At 43.1% G+C, this 14,986-nt stretch overlaps 1 pseudogene; it reads right to left on the bottom strand.

The window, feature by feature from the left end:
* Window positions 1–1,529: 1,529 nt before the first annotated feature.
* On the bottom strand, window positions 1,530–1,629 carry LOC139363041 (U6 spliceosomal RNA; annotated as a pseudogene).
* Window positions 1,630–14,986: the final 13,357 nt, after the last annotated feature.

Below are 14,986 nucleotides of genomic sequence, written 5' to 3'. Positions count from 1 at the left end.
GCCACACCTGGCTGAGGGGTTTAATTTTTAATTATATAAAGAGCTCAAAGCAAATATTAGAAGGAGCCTAAATGCCTACAGCAGTTGACTAGTACATTGTGATACATCCATGTAATAAAATATCATGCAACCATGAAAAGGATTAAGATAGATCAACAGGTATTGGCACAAATGTCCACGAAATATGAAAATGTGAAGTGATGTTCAATCACCATGTATGTATCTTGAAGGATATGGCCCATTTTCTCAACAGCAATTATTTCCTGAGATAAGATTATGGGTCTAAAGAGTAAAGGAAAATTTTCACTTCTTTATTTAAAAATATTTACTATTTTTATAATTTAAGATTAAACAGATCATCAAATTAGTAAAAGACAAATTAACTCTATAAATAAACGGAAAAGAATGGACACCCCAGACATGGTGGCTCATGCTTATAATACCAGTACTTTGGGAGGGGATGGTGGGGGGGATCGCTTGAGGGCAGGAGTTCCAGACCAGTCTAAGAAACAAAGTAAGACCTCGTCTGTACTAAAAACAATAAAACAAAAATTGGCCAGGCATAGTGGCATGTGCCTACAGTCCCAACTACTGAGGTGGAAGCTATCACCTAAGCCTAGGAGGTCAAGGCTGCAGTGATTTGAGACTGTGCCACTACACTCAAGCCTGGGAGACAGAGCAAGACTTCATCTCAAAAAAAAAAAAAAAATTAAAAATTAAAAAATAAAAAAGGACAACAAAGAAATAAAGCTAATAAGCTAACATAAGAAAAGATTAAAAAAATGTGACAAATAGGCTGGGCGAGTGGCTCACACCTGTAATCCAGCACTTTGGGAGGCTGAGGCGGGTAGATCACAAGGTCAGGAGTTCGAGACCGGCCTGATCAACATGGTGAAACCCCGTTTCTACTAACAATACAAAAATTAGCCAGGCGTGGTGGCGTGTGCCTATAATCCCAGCTACTCAGGAGGCTGAGGCAGGAGAATCACTTGAACCTGGGAGGCAGAGAGGTTGCAGTGTAGTGAGCCAACATCATGCCACTGCACTCCAGCCTGGGCGACAGAGCGAGACTGTGTCTCAAAAAAAAAAAAGGTGACATAGTAATATGAGATCTTTTATTTATCATACAGAAAATAACTTGTTAAATACATGTGCCCGTGAAGGTGCACTGAAATAGCCATTTTCTTGTAGTATTAATGGTGTTTAAACTATATATAAGCCTTCCAGGATAAGGCTTGGAAATTTTTTTTAAATACACACAGTGATTCATTATACTGCCTCCTCCAACTCCTGGCCTCAAGCAATCCTGCCACCTCAGCCTCCCAAAGTGCTAGAATTATATAAGCTGACAGCCACCATGCCTGAAAGCTCGGCAATTTATATCAAGGGTAATAAGAACACTCATATCCTGTGATTCACAGTAATCTCACTTCTGGAAATATCATCTTTGGATATAATTCAACCTAAACAAAAGGTCATATGCACAAACACAATGAAAATCTGGGAATAATTTTTTTCTCTCTTTTTTTAAAAATATGGAATGCTTCACAAATTTGCACGTCATTCTTTCACAGAGGCCATGCCAATCTCTCTATTGTTCCAACTTAAGTACGTGTGCTACTGAAGCAAGCATGAGTAATTTAAGATAGAGTGATTAAGTGAAATAAGGAAGAGTTATGGGGAATTTAAAAATCGATGGTATTTATAGGTACCTAGTAATAGCTCAGTAAATATTAGCTGCTACTATTATTATTTTTATGGTAATTTCACTCAATTAAAAATTGTCATTAAAAATTACCATTGTCATGGAACATAATGTATCCTACAGTATAATTGCAAAAACAGATACAATTTGTCCCTTGGTATGTGGGGGGATTAGTTCCAGCTCCCCCATATGTTCTGTGTATACCAAAATCCAAGCATACTCAAGTTTTCAAAGTGAGTCCTGTGGAATCCCACACAAAACAAATGGGAAAATGAGTGAGGGGTGGTGACAAGTACCTGGAGTCCCAGCTACTTGTGAGGCTTGAGCCCAGGAGGTTGAGGCTGCAGTGAGCCATAATTGCACCACTGCACTCCAGTCTGGGCAACAGAGTGAGACAGAAGGTTGACTTATTAATAGAATTTTTCTGTTCATTTGAAGATATGGTCAGGATTGTGGCATAGGAAAATTCTTCATAAAATAACTATCTAGTCCAATTAATGCTGGAATTGGGAACAGCAGAAGTGTCATCTCAGAGCTACTCACAATGAAAGGTGATGTCTGGGGCTCAGGTGTGTTGAGGTCCCCATGCCTGGGCTATGGCTGCTGAGTGGGACTTACTTGTCCATCCATTTTCTATATTCCAGCACTGGGAAACTTGGGTTTATCCATCTTGATAAGCTGTCATTGAAATTTCACTTGGCAAGAACCACAAATGGAAGAAAGGCCATGAAAAAACAGGACGGTACCTGTTCTCAAGGGAATCTTTAGCTTAGGCGGCTCTGTAAAAGAGAAAGTACATTGTTGAAAAATCATTGCAGGTCAGGTGAGGTGGCTCATACCGATAATCCCAGCCACTGGGAGACAAAGGCAGGAGGACCCCGTGAGGCCAGGAGTTCAAGACCAGCCTGGGCAACACAGTGAAACCTCATCTCCACAAAAAATTAGAAAATGAACTGGGTGTGGTAACACATTCCTATAGTCCCAGCTACTCTGGAGGCTGAAATAGGAGGATCGCTTGAGCCCAAGAAGTGGAAGCTTCAGTGAGCTCTGATCTCACCACAGAACTCCAGCCTGGGTGACAGAGTGAGACCCTGTCTCAACACACACACACACAAACACACACACACACACCCTCATCTCAGTCTGCCCAGCCTTGACTAATCAAAAGGATCTTCTGGTTACAGAAGAGGTATACTCTTTTGTAGGACAGGGAGAGACTAGCAAACTTGTTTACAACTTTTTCCTCATCCTCTGCTTAGTTTTCCAAGAACTCTCACAGTGGAAATGGAGTCCCTGAGAAAATGACCTAAATCTTTAGGTTACCAGGGGAGAAATATGCCTCCTTTGTTAATTAATAAATGGAATGCCTGCCTTAAAATCCAGGGAGTTCTGCTAGAATGAATCTCTACCTAAGACCCTGACCTATGCAGGGAACATGAAAAACGAGTTTAACCGGGTGCAGTGGCTCACGCCTGTAATCCCAGCACTTTGGGAGGCCAAGGTGGGCGGATTACTTGAAGTCAAAAGTTCTAGATCAGCCTGGCCAACATGGTGAAACCCCATCTCTACCAGAAATACAAAACTTAGCTGGGCGTGGTGGTGGATGCCTGTAATCCCAGCTACTCAGGAGGCTGAGGCAGGAAAATCGCTTGAACCTGGAAGGCGGAGGTTGCAGTTACTTCTAGAAGAATTTCCATTAGCCCTTTGAAATTCTTTAACATTCATTAAGGCCAAAGAGTTTTCACCTAATTTAATCTGACGGGTATGTGACCAGAGTCTTTCTAGGGAATAGAGACTCCCAAACTGTTCAGCTGGGAAGTGAAGAGATAATTTATTACTCAAAATCAAAGGGAAATGAAAAGAGGCCAAGCTAGAATGTCATTATTCTTTCTTGGCAGGGAATGGATTCCAGAGTCATTCTGTGACCTTTACATGACCTCCTTATTAGCATCTAAAAGTTTCCAGTGTAGGATGCAGCCAGTAGGTTCTCTTCTAATGTAATAAAATCTGCTTCAGCAAAGCTTATGCAGAGCCATCTCCAGACTCCAGAAATCACAGGCTATAAATTACTGGATCTCCCATTTGATATAATGAAGTATAAGCATGGTCCTGAATGACTCCTCTACATACTACTCCGGGTGGCTTGCAGTGAATTTGATACAAGAACTGGAGAAAATGCAAAGCAGAGCTAGATCTAGGATTAATGTGCTTGGGCCCAGCTCCTCACTACTCACCTATGAGTACAGTTCCAGAACCCAAGTAGAGGGTGGGGAAACAAGGCTCCTGGCTTTTTTCCCTAATGTCTCCATCTCTTTCACATTTCTTATCTCCTTGCAAAGAAACTAAACAGGCTCGACTAAAATAATTAAATGATTAAACCCTATACAGAGAATCTCCAAAGATTCACAAAATATCATTCAAGACTGTCACACAGACAGTCTTGTCACCTTGAGGATGACTTGATGTACCAGTGATCTAATATCATTCCAAATTCCCATCAAGGATCTGCCTATATCAACATAGGAGCCAAAGATCAACCATTCAAATGGGCCCTGCTGCCAAGTCTTTTTTATTTACAAAGCCATCTCTTCATATTGTTCCGTTTAATAAAAATGCAGCCTGTCATCTACCCTTAAGTCCGTTGGCCAATGGCACAGAGCCAGAGTATACTATTCCCTAGCAGGAAATCAACAGGATGACCTACTAAACACCATTCAGAAGATGTTAAGACCCATGAATTGCAGCAGGAAAGAAAAGACAGATAACTAGTCAGCCAGGTACATGCTGTGCCAAAAATGCACTACAGCCCCCACCCAATTCTGCCTAACCCTAGAGCTGGGCTGACACCAACCTGATGAGACAGGCTTATAAGATCTCAAACTAAAACAGAAACTCCTGAACTGGGTTCTGTCGAACCCAGGAAGCAGCAGTAAACCATTAAAGAACAGATAAGTTCTTGAGGTGAGGGAGAGTTTCAGAAAAAATGGAATGCTGGTAGAGCACAGGGCCCAAAGGAGCAAAAGTTAACCTAAGCCCAGGTAGAAACTTGTTTACTAGAGTATTAGGCATGGGTCGTGGCAACTATTCTAACCAGAGAAATTGGCTCCAGTGAGGGCGGGTTAGCAATCCAAAGTACGGCATGCATAAGGCTGGTGAAATTCAGGGTGATTGAAACAAAAGCTTCAGAACCAGAAAGACCACATCTGGGGACACAGCACAAAACTCTCAAGAGATGAATCTTTGTAAGAGTGAGGCAGAACTACATAGGAGTTTTAGGAGATCTGTTAGTGCTCAGCAAGAGCTCCAAACGGGCTATATGCAAAGATGCAGGCTATAGTCTCAGGAGAGGAGGTTCACAAGTCATTCAGTCCAAGACCCCAAACTGTGTTCTCTACTAAAAGGAATCAAGTCCCCCTAGAGAAATGGCTGACTCCATGTACAGTACAGTATATTGATCCAAACATCTTTTTTGCCAGAAAGCAAGGAAGCCATCAAAGTCTAACAGGATCATGTCAAAAAGACAGGAGAGTCAACTTGAAGAGATAATTATTAACCTAGAAGAGACAATGTAAGCATCCAAAACAATAAAGACTGCAATGGCCTGAAATACATCAAATGCAAACAATAATGAGTTCACAATGGTATTCAGAAAAAAACTATTGGTCACTAGAGGGAAGGTTATTAGGTTACTAACTTACTACTCTGAAAAGTGACTTAAAATGAGAGGTAGGGTGGAGAATTAGCTATTTATTCAGTTTTCCCCTTACAAACATACATTTTTAGGGGGACTGAAGAAGATGAAACAAATCTAAAAAAAAATGGAGGTAACTGCTTAATCTGTGGGTTGGGTACATGGAGGTTCATCATATTTCTTTTGTGTATATTTAAACCCCCTCCAAAAAAAGCACCAGACAGAATGTGAGCCAAGCAGCTTAGGGTTTAGGCAAGGCTTCTGCCTACAAGAGACACTAGGATATGAGGGGTAGTTTTAGCCCTGATGGGCTGAGCCAACTGGAGGTACATAGCGGGTACTAAATTGCAGAGGTATTATGTTGCCCAGCACTTGATCGAATCCTAGATGCTAGGACTGTTTGGCAGCATGCTTCCTAGGTGGTGGATCTGAGGCTACCTATAGAACTTCCTTTGCAGTCATAATTCGCTCAGAAACTACAAAAGGGCTTGCTCTTGAAAATGAAGTCTGTCTTTGTCTATTTCATGCTGCTATAAAAGAATGCCACAGACTGCATAATTTATACAAAGAAAAAAAGGAATGAAGGAAAAAAAAGGAAGGAAGGAGGGAAGGAGAGAAAAAGGGAAGGAGGGAAGGAAAGGAAGGAATGGAAGGAAGGGAAGAAAGGAAGGGAAGGAAGGGAAAGAGGGAAGGAGGAAGGGAGAGAAGGAGGCAGGGAGAGAGAGAGAGTAGGAGAGGAAGGGAAGAGAAGGGAGGAGAAAGGAAGAGAGGAAGAAAAGGGAGGAGAAGGGAAAGAAGGAAGGAAAGGAAAGGAAAGGAAAGGAAAGGAAAGGAAAGGAAAGGAAAGGAAAGGAAAGGAAAGGAAAGGAAAGGAAAGGAATTTTATTTCTTACAGTTCTGGATGCTAGAAATTCCAAGGTTGAGGGACCTGCATCTGGTAAGGGTCTTCTTGCTGCATCATCCCACGACAAAAGGCAGAAGGAAAAGAGACTGCAAGAAAGCAAGACGGCAAAAGGGGCTAAACTCTCTTTTATAATAACCCCACTCTGTGATTACTTATCTATTACCACAATAACAACATTAACTCATTCATGAGGGCTCTCTTATTAGGCCCCACATCCAAACTGTTGCATTGAGGACTGAGTTTCCAGCACATAAACTTTGGAGAACGTATTTAAACCACAGCAGAACACTTACGTAAATTCAACCAAGTGGAGCTGGGAAAATCAAAGGCATGAGAAAGATAGCAAAGGCTAGCAGAGAAATATGCGCAGGTAAGTAAAAAAGTCACAATGAATCCTGTAGTGCAGGCTGCTTTAGCAAAAGCACCTAAAAAAGATCTCATTAACTGCCCCAACTCACTTCCACCCACATCTAAAGGGCCACACACAGCACCACCAAAGGCAGCACAATGAGAACAGCATTCTCCTCAACAGAGGAGCTGTGAGTATCCATACACCCGACTCAACAGCTCCAGAACAGCCCTAAAACAGCTCCTCCCCAACCACCACTCAAGTCACCAGCTGGGAAAGTATTCAGAAAACCCAAATCCTGACACACCACTACCAAACAACTTAAACAGCAAAGAACAACCCATTTAAACAGCAATGCCAGCTGCCAGGAAAAAAAGGAACAATGAGTAGAGGAAAAGCAGACCTCTTGGGGTCTACCAAGATCCAGTCTCTCAGCTTCAGCACTTTCAAGTGCAGAATTCATACACCTCTGGGGCCTGTGGAGCTCCACAAGGCATGTTGTCCTCAAAGATAAACAAGCAGGCAAGCTGGCTAGAAAACCGCTAAGGGTATTATTCTTTAAAGAACCTTTATAGGGTCAAAGAGGAATGGGTCTTACAAGCTATGTGTATTCCCCACAGATTCTGAGGATGATGTCAGTATCCCTTTCCAGATGTGTTTAACACTTTGCGGTCACTTGTATTCCTGCCACTGAGTGCCAGTGCTTTGCTAATTTGCATTGATGCTAGCTCACGCTGACCCTGGCTCCCTGGATCTGGTTACCATTAGCCAAGACTGTCATCCATACTGTACCCCTTCAAAGAGTCCTAAAAACAGCTCTTCACCTACTCTTCCAAGACAAGTAAAAATGTCTGCCAAAGAAATGAGGAAAAAAGATTCAGAGAGAGAAAACAATTAACATACTAACAAGAGAGCAAAAAGCGAAGGGGGAGGAGAAACTAGGAAAATCATATATGGGCTCACACCTATTTCCAAAGCGGGCTAATATTCTTTTGCTTGTGTCTGAATAAGGCACCAATTTTAAGCTGCTAATGTAAAAAAAGAAAAAGAGAAGCAGGCCCAGGCCAGGCACGGTGGCTCATCTCTGTAATCCCAGCACTTTGGGAGGCCAAGGCAGGTGGATCACCCAAGGTCAAGAGTTTGAGACCATCCTGGTCAACCTGGTGAAACACCATCTCTACTAAAAATACAAAAAATTAGCCAGGCATGGTGGCACATGCCTGTAAACCCAGCTACTCAGGAGGCTGAGGCAGGAGAATTGCTTGAACCTGGAAGGCAGAGAATGTGGTGACCTGAGGTCATACCATCACCCTTAAGCCAGGGCAATGAGAGCAAAATTCAGTCTTAAAAACAAAACAAAACAAAACAAAACCCAAAAAAACATAAAATAACTCAGACTTAATTAAATATAACCCTAGTGGTATGACTATTGGTCAACAATAAAAAAGATGGATTACTCAGAACAGAGATAAGAGTCCTGTAAGAATCCAAGAATCTTACCTTCTATTAACAAAAGAAATCCTTTCCTTCAAAAGTAATATCCTCTCAAGGCCAGGAATTCCATTAGTAGACAGCCTTCTTAAAAAACAAAATTCCTGGCTGGGCATGGGTTCACGCCTGTAATCCCAGCACTTTGGGAGGCTGAGGCGGGAAGATCACCTGAGGTCAGGAGTTCAAGACCGGCCTGGCCAACATGGTGAAACCCCATCTCCACTAAAAACACAAAAAGTAGCCTGGCATGGTGGTGGGCACCTGTAATCCCAGCAACTTGGGAGGCTAAGGCAGGAGAATCGCTTGAACCCAGGAGGCAGAGGTTGCAGTGAGCCAAGGTTGCACCATTGAACTCCAGCCTGGGCGACAAGAGTGAAAACTCCATCTCAAAAAAAAAAAAAAAAAAAAATTTCCTTTGGGAAGGCCTTCTACATAAAAATCTTCAACATGAGACTGGAAAAAAGGGTATGGGATCATCACTGGACCTTTGGCTTTTACAGCTCGAGCTATAAGGGCAAAAAGAAAAAGGGATAGCATTTAAACACAATATATAGAAAAGAATAATTACTAGGCCGGGCGCGGTGGCTCAAGCCTGTAATCCCAGCACTTTGGGAGGCCGAGGCGGGCGGATCACAAGGTCAGGAGATCGAGACCACAGTGAAACCCCGTCTCTACTAAAAATACAAAAAATTAGCCGGGCGCGGTGGCGGGCGCCTGTAGTCCCAGCTACTCAGGAGGCTGAGGCAGGAGAATGGCGGGAACCCGGGAGGCGGAGCTTGCAGTGAGCCGAGATCGCGCCACTGCACTCCAGCCTGGGCAACAGCGTGAGACTCCATCTCAAAAAAAAAAAAAAAAAAAAAAAAAAAAAAAGAATAATTACTGAATCCGTATTGGTCTTTAACTTTTACACTTTGATCTTTAATTCTGTTATTGTAATTGAGTCCAAAGAAAAATAGTATGAGTAAAACAAAAAGAACACCAAAAATGCTAATATTCTGTTTATCAAAGTCTGTAGTGAAATATCGCATTAAATCCAAGTGCAGTGACTCACACCCATAATCCCAGCACTTTGGGAGGCTGAGGCGGGTGAATCTCCTGAGGTCAGGAGTTCGAGGCCAGTCTGGCCAAAATGGTGAAACGCCAACTCTACAACAAATACAAAAATGAGGCAGCCGTGGTGGCAGGGGCCTGTAATCCCAGCTACTTAGGAGGCTGAGGCAGGGAGAATTGCTTGATCCCAGGAGGTAAGCTTGCCATGAGCTGAGATCGTACCACTGCACTCCAGCATGGGTGACAGAACAAAACTCCATCTTAAAAAACAAAAAACAAAAAAACAAAACAAAAAAAAACAGCTAGCAGATGATATAGGTGACATTTGCTATGGGGAGACTAGGGATATGATCTTGCTGCAATCTTTCCATTTTATTAAATCTAAACAGTGTGATTCCATTCTGTTTTATCCCCACTCCACTCCAGAGCCAAAACAAGAAAATCAATTATTTCTATTTCTTTAAAAACATATCTAACTAAGTCATCTAATTAAAAGATAATATGCACGGCTCCATACTCTAAAAGAAAACTTGTTATATCCTGCATATCATGGACATTTGATGAATGCTTGTTCAGTTGACTGGTGTAGACTTCAATAATAACCTGTTCAATGCATTATGCCAGATAAATCTGGCATGTCAAAAGTAGGACAAATATTGTTCTTTCAGTTTTGTCTACCAATAAGTGCAATATTTACATGTATTTATAACGGGTTAATAAAAAGAAAATGAGTTTCTCATTCTAAAGAGTATGAGAATTTTGACAACATGAATTCTCCTGTCCGAGGACATAATTAATACTCAGAGGCATATTACTTCATGTGGAAGCCACCATTAAAAGAAATCAATGTTACGCGTTAATTACTTCACATAATCTTCTAATCTGACTTAAGACTGAAAACGTACCTCACGAAGCTGATTTATCAAGTTGTAAATCTTCACCTGTTGAATTCATAAGTTCATGTCTGAAAGGTGACAATAAATACTTAATATTCACTAGTCAATATTCAGTAAAGTAATATCCACCAGTACATATTTAACATTTCATCACCAAGGGTGGGTGTGAAAAGAAAAGACAGGTTGGGCACAGCGGCTCATCACGCCTGTAATCCCAGTAGTTTGGGAGGCTGAGGCAGGCAGATCATGAGGTCAGGAGATCGAGACCAGCCTGGCCAACACGGTGAAAACCCATCTGTACTAAAAATACAATAATTAGCTGGGCGTGGTGGCAGGCACCTGTAATCCTAGCTACTCGGGAGGCTGAGGCAGGAGAATTGCCTGAACCCAGGAGGCGGATGTTGCAGAAACCATGATCACATCACTGCATTCCAGCCTGGGCGAAAGAGCAAGATTCTGTCTCAATCAATAAAAATATAAGGAGGAAACATTTACTGTGTATTTATATGCCCGGTATTATGTGAAGCACTTTACTGTCTTATCAGATCTTTGAGATAGATCTTCAGTTCTCATGACCACAAAAGAGGACACTAAAGCTCAGACAGGAGAACAGACATGGCCAGCCTGTGTCCCCAGTGCCTATGGTCTTACCACTAGGTTACAGTGTTTTCCAGGTATCACATATTGTGAGATTTTTGCTTTAAAATGAACCAAAAAAAAAAAAAACAAAAAAACCAAAGGCAAAAAAGCCATAGCTATTAAAAAGTGGGAGAAATACTAAGAGAACCTTAAGCACATAACTGAAAATATTATGGAAATGTTACTGAATTCATTAGCAAATTTAATTCTAGATTTTCATTGAGGAGTAGGTTATATTACCCATGATGAAGAAAAAATGTTCATTTTAAGTATATTAACATAAATATCATCAATATAGTTTATCATGTTTAAATGTTCACTTAAAGTAATTCAGTTAAAATTCTGCATCTCATACAATTTTACAGTTTGCTAGCAGGTTACACGTAAATAGTCATCCAAATAAAAACAGTAAAACACACGATGTTTTCCACTGGTTGTTGCTCTTTTTAGGTGAGCATTTGATATATACCAACAGACAGAGGATAATAACAAATTGCTAACTTCTTTCATCATTATATAAAGGTGGCTTCAGATTAGAATCATATAAGGGCAATGATGAGTTTGAAATCTAACGTCAATTCAGTGATGCATCAAGACAAAAAGTAGAGACAACAGAGGCACCTTGGTGAGTACTGAACTTTTTATTTATTTATTTATTTATTTTGAGAGGGAGTTTTGCTCTTTTTGCCCAGGCTAGAGTGCAATGGTGCAATCTCAGCTCACTACAACCTCTGCCTCCCGGGTTCAAGTGATTCTCCTGCCTCAGCCTCCTGAATAGCTGGGATTACAGACATGTGCCACCATGCCTGTCTAATTTTGTATTTTTAGTAGAGGCAGGGTTTCTCCATGTTGGTCAGGCTGGTCTCGAACTCGTGACCTCAGGTATCTGCCTATCTCGACTTCCCAAAGCGCTGAGATTATCGGCATGAGCTACCGCGCCCAGATGAATTCCAAATTTAACAAAGCAGACTAAGAGAAATAATTCGTTTTAAAAAACAATATTTGGCCAGGCATGGTGGCTCACACCTGTAATCTCAGCACTTTGGGAGGCTGAGATGAGTAGATCAGGAGGTCAGGAGTTCAAGACCAGCCTAGCCAAGATCGTGAAACCCCGTCTCTACTAAAAATACAAAAATCAGCCAGGCATAGTGGCTGACACCTGTAATCCCAGCTGCTTGGGAGGCTGAGGCAGAGAACTGCTTCAACCCGGGAGGCGGAGGTTGTGGTGAGCCGAGATCACGCCACTGCACTCCAGCCTGGGCGACACAGCGAGGCTCCGTCTCAAAAAAAAAAAAAAAAATTCAATGAAATCCCTAAGATCCAGGGCTTTGCAATAAATATGTAAATAAATTCCCAATCTCCATGTTGAGAGTTTAAAAGAAATGCTAACTGATAATTAAAGAGATACTACTTTTCCTTAGCATTGCAGCAATCTAGAAACAAAGAATGTTTCCAATATTTAGACACTACAAAGCACCTGACAAGGAGAAACGTGTAAGGAGGCATGACTCACCAGCAGCCCTGGGCCTGTCCACGATACCCCCATGATGAAGAGTAACTCCACTGTGTAAATGCTCATGAACACAGGATTACAGGACTTTTCCAGTTTAGACATACCATATTTTCTTTCAGACAATTCTTCAATTTGTTTACGTAGATCAGCGATACTTTCAGGATACTTTCAGAATAATTTCAGAGAAATTATTCCATTTCTCTGAAAATCGAGCAAAAGTTGATTCTCAATAATACGTCCCTATGTCAGAGCAGCACTAACATATAATGACTTATCTCATATATTTTATATTCTAACAATCCACATCATTTTACTGCTTTCAAAAAAAAAAACTTCCCTTTTTTGGTGGTTTAGAATTGGTTTAATGGGAGATTATTAGAGAAGCTGAAAAGCAGGAGGGCAGAAAAGTTCAATCAAATTAAACATGGTAACAGGAAGGCCACAATGAGGAGGTCTCCAGGGCTCTTTTAGCAAACTTCCTGAAACATGTCTCAGCTGTGTGAAATAAGACCGTACAGCAGCCGGGTGTGGTGGTGTAAGCCTGTGATCCTAACACTTTGGCAGCAGAGACAGGCGGATCGCTTTGAGCCCAGGGCAACACAACCAAAACCCCACTCCCCACCCGCACCCGTCTCCACCAAAAATACAAAACAGCCGGGCACGGTGGTGGGCGCCTGTAGTCTCAGCTACTCAGGAGGCTGAGACAGGAGAATCGCTTGAACCCAGGAGGCAGACGTTGCAGTGAGCCGAGACCACGCCACTGCCAGCCTGGATGGCAGAGCAAGACTCCATCTCAAAAAAAAAAAAAAAAAAAAAAACACACAAGGTTAAGGGTGGACCCCAGACCTTACAGATACAAGTTTAAGAGGGATCCCTAAGCAAAAAATGTAAACCCTTTTTTCCCCAATCATTGAAACACCAGGAGAGTGTAATAGTTTTGCAGCTTAGCTGTAGCAGGCTGATGCCCCCAAGATGCCCATATCCTAATCCCAGGAACTGGTGAACATAACCTTATATGGCAAAAGGGGCTTTGCAGATATAATGAAGTTAAGGGTCTTTGGCTGGCTTGTACCGGCAGGGTTGATGTACTCACCCGGATCCTTATAAGAGCAGAGCAGGTGATGGAGAGCGGAGGGAGGTAGAGTGGGAAACTCCAGTCATTTGAGACAGGAAGCACAAGCTGAGGAGTGCATGCTAGCTCCAGGGCCAGGAAATGGATTCTCCTGCAGAGCCTCAGAAGGCACCGACCCTGCTCCGAGCCACCTTGACTCAGTGGGACTTACTGTAGAATTCTGGCCTTCAGAACTGTAAGGGAATATATTTGGGTTGTTTTAAGTAATTTGTTGCAGCAGCTACAGGAAACTAGTATTGTAGTGAAGCCTCAAAACCCACCTGAAGGGGCTGGGCTCGGTGGCTCATGCCTGTAATCCCAGCACTTTGGGAGGCTGAGGTGGGCGGATCACTTGAGGTCAGGAGTTCGAGACCAGCCTGGCCAACATGGCAAAATGCCATCTATACAACAGACACAAAATTTAGCCAGGCATGGTGGGACATGCCTATAATCTCAGCTACTCAGGAGGCTGAGACATGAGAATTGTTTGAACCTGGGGGGACAGAGGTTGCAGTGAGCTGAGATTGCGCCACTGTACTCCAGCCTGGGTGACACAGCGACGCTCCATCTCGAAAACAAAACAAAAAAAACCCTCCTGAAGAAGGTTTCCAGTTCTGCCAGCAGTCCCCCACCCAACCCCCAGAAGCAGACATTCTCTTGCTGTGGGCCATGAACAGGCAGAAGGAAGTGCCTCTTCACGGCACAGGCCTACCCAGGAGAAACCCAAGGGAAGGCACTGCCAGGCTGACCCCTCTGCTAAGGCCATATTCTTCTCTTTTTTTGCAGCCCAGTTTCACTCTGTCTCCCAGACTGGAGTGCAGTGGCACAATCTTGGCTCACTTCAACCTCTGCCTCCCCAGTTCAAGTGATTCTCCTGCCTCAGCCTCCTGAGTAGCTGGGATTACAGGAGCGTAGCTTGCCTAGCTAATTTTTCTATTTTTAGTAGAGATGGGGTTTTGCGATGTTGCCCAGGCTGGACTTGAACTCCTTGCCTCAAGTAGTCCACCTGTCTCAGCCTCCCAAACTGCTGGGATTACAGTAGTGAGCCACCGCACCCAGCACTCACCAATACCTTTGATGGCAGGCTTTTTCCAGGGGATCAGTCCTGGTCTGGTCTGGCTCTGTCCCACTCTCCCTCTCACCTAGTTGGAATCCCTAGCTACTTTTCAGTAGAGGACAGTATATACCCCTTGGTATATCCTTGGTATGGTTCAGATCTGCATTTAACTCATGGAACCTGGCTGTTCCCAAGGCCCTGAAGAAAAAAAGGGTCTCTCTGTGGGTATGATACAGGATGGGCCTGTCCCCAGGACCCCATGAGAGGGAAGTCCAATGTCCACCAGGTTGGCAGGGCTGGGGAAGGGAAAGTATTATGGTAGCCCCAAGAAGAAAAAGAGGCAGCAGAGGCAGCAGGACATCACTCCCATGGAACTCATGCCACTGCCTGAGTGAGTGGAGGGAGGAGTGCACCCAGTGACGTCAGGGGGCAGAGAGGCACGGTTCCAGGGTGACTTTCCCCCTCACTTCCTGCCATGTTACTCTGATCCCCACCAGGTGACCCTGCCCACTTTGTGCCCAGGGTTGCCGCTGGGGCCTGTAGCCAAACACAGCTCCCGATGGTTATGGCCCCAAGAGTG

The sequence above is a fragment of the Macaca nemestrina genome, chromosome 4 (genome assembly GCF_043159975.1).
Source record: "Macaca nemestrina isolate mMacNem1 chromosome 4, mMacNem.hap1, whole genome shotgun sequence".
Lineage (NCBI taxonomy): Eukaryota > Metazoa > Chordata > Mammalia > Primates > Cercopithecidae > Macaca > Macaca nemestrina.
Note: the sequence above shows the minus strand (reverse complement) of the source record. Positions and strands in the feature narration are given on the sequence as shown.